This window comes from Crocuta crocuta, unplaced genomic scaffold (assembly GCF_008692635.1).
Source record: "Crocuta crocuta isolate KB4526 unplaced genomic scaffold, BGI_CrCroc_1.0 scaffold467, whole genome shotgun sequence".
Taxonomy (NCBI): Eukaryota; Metazoa; Chordata; class Mammalia; order Carnivora; family Hyaenidae; genus Crocuta; species Crocuta crocuta.
The window spans coordinates 1,439,372-1,441,900 of NW_027530632.1; the positions used below are offsets into that span (position 1 = coordinate 1,439,372).

The window sequence follows — 2,529 nt, forward strand, 5'->3', positions numbered from 1 at the left end:
AAGGAATGGCAAGGGTATATATCACTGCAAGAAGGAAGGGAAGCACATTAAAAAGTCCCTTCTCAGCCCTTAAGGCCTTTGGAGAAATTATTGCCTTTTAATTTACCTGTGGATATATTTTGGATACAAAGGTCTACTCTTTGGCATCTTCCGTTGGTTTCTTTTTTTTAATGGTTATTTATTTATATTGAGGGGGAGAGGCAGAAAGAGAGGGAGATGGAGAATCCAAAGCTTGATTCCAAGCTTGGAGATCCCAAACTTGATGCGGGGCTTGAACCCACTAACTGTGAGACCAGGACCTGAGCCGAAGTCAAGAGTCAGCCCACGTCAAGAGTCAGAGGCTCAACCCACTGAGACACCCAGGTGCCCCTACTCTTTGGCATTTTAAGGGCAGTGTTTTGTTTCCATTTTCTCCCTGATTTCCCCATAACCATTTGATTCTAATTGTTTTACTGTTTATTTATTTTTGAGAGAGAGAGAGAGAAAGAGAGCGAGCGAGCAAGCAGGGGAGAGTCAGAGGGAGGGAGACAGAATCCGAAGGAGGCTCCAAGCTGTCACTACAGAATTGGACGTGGGGCTTGAACACACTAACCATGAGATCATGACCTGAGCCAAAGTCAGACCCTTAATGGACTGAGCCATTCAGGCACCCCATAAACATTTGATTCTAAATACCACAGTGCCTTCCTTAACCGGAAATTGGCTTCCTTCTGTAGTTGGCAGATGTTGCTAGAACTATGTGAAAGTGTCACTTGGACATCTCTGGCCCAGTCAACCTTCTATTTTGCTCTTCCAATTTGTAATTTTCCTTTCTCTTTTTTCCATTCTCTTTCAGGGACCCCACATTTGCCAGGTCTCCATTTGTTAGCAGCTCATTAGAAGAGGATGGGCAACAGAGAGGGAGCGAGGGAGGGAGCGTATGAACTCAGATCTGTTAACTTTTGGAAGAATACTTCAGAGAGGACATCTGAAGAAAGAAAGCTTTAAAGTTGTTTTATTTCTGAAAAGTGGACTCTCACACAAAGTAACGGTCTTTGAAGGCTAATATCTCTAGCCAGTCTTAAAACTGAATTTGGGGAGCCACAGGCTGAGGAGAATGAACCTTTGCATTTAAAGCACCAGGATTTGGGGGTGCCTGGGGGGCTCAGTCGGTTAAGCATCTTGATTTTATGATCTTCTGGTTTGTGAGTTCAAGCCGGTTCGTGAGTCTGAGCCCCTGTCATTGCGGAGCCTGCTTGGGATTCTCTCTCTCTCTTTGCCCCCCCCATCCTTCTCTCTCATTCTCTCTCTCTCTCTCTGTCCCTCCCTCCCTCCCTCAAAATGAATAAATAAACTTTAAAAAAGGGCTCATTTTCCTTTAAAAAAAATAGAGCACAAGGATTTGAAAAGCTCCGTGCAATTATGCAAGTCAATATTTTAAGTAATGCAACGTCTGGGAGGGAGAAATTTCCTTCTTTCCCCCTAGGCTGCTTCCAGCTGGTTTAAGAATTAAATTCCTATGAGACAGGGGAGCAGGAGGGGAAACAAACAAAGAAAACAGTTTTATTACGGGGGCACAAAGGTTCAATAACGAAATTGACACCCTCAAGAAATGCCCAAGGTAGGCAGTTTTGATACATTTTAGACAAAGACAATTTCATGAGGAATTGACAAGATAAAGAAAATAGGTGTTTGGGAGCTTTCCCGAGTAAGGAATTCTAAGCAGAATTCAGGCTGACGTAATAGACTAGGGGGAAAAAAATAAGGTTTGTTTCCCCAGCTTTCTCGGCTTTAAAGTTCCTATCTCTGGTGATAAGGCTGTCTTTTTACTTCTTAGCCCAGGGAAGGTAGTTTTCACATGGGAGATTTGTTTCCTGTTTTCCGCGGGGACAGAGGAGGGTCTGAATATCCTTTCACGTTGTTATCCGGGTGGCTTCCATTCAAAATAATCACTATGCCATTGCAGTATATTTCGGGGCAGCCTCCCAAGGGCTCCCACACGATCTATACCAGAATCCCTTGCTTTCCCATTGCAACGAATAAGGAGAGGGTTTAAAAAAAAATTTTTTTTTTTTAATTGTACAGCTTGTGCAATGCAAGTTCAAAAACTAGTTTAGGGACTGGTTCATGTGAACCTGAGTTAGCCGCTTGGTAATCAACACGGTTTTCATTCTACTGAATCCGGTGGGGCTTCAGGGGGAAGAGTTTGACCTCGTTCCTCTTTCAGATTTAAATAATAAAAACGATGCTAAAAAAACTATTTTCTCTTGAATATCGAGTCAGGTCAATGCCTAGGCCCTTCCTCTCCTTCCTTCGGGTTCCTGGCAGGAAACATGTGGACAGGGAGCGGATAAACAGGTTCCAGTTCCCAGCAGCAGCACGTTAGAAAAATTTTCCATCGGTTGATGTGCCCGCGCCTTCTCACCAAAGTGTGGTTTGAAACAGGGCTTCTCTCATCTGCTTTGAAAAGCCCTTTTTCTCGGGCGCTTGCATTCTCGCAACGAGTGTTGAGAACGCCAAGCTGGATCGCGCTTCACGCTGTCTCGTGAG

General features: G+C 44.2%; 1 protein-coding gene across 1 annotated transcript in view; it reads left to right on the forward strand.

Annotated features, from left to right (window-relative positions):
• Positions 1 to 2,529, forward strand: part of FUNDC1 (FUN14 domain containing 1) — a 205,391-nt gene that overhangs the window by 190,815 nt on the left and 12,047 nt on the right. The window lies entirely within an intron of this gene.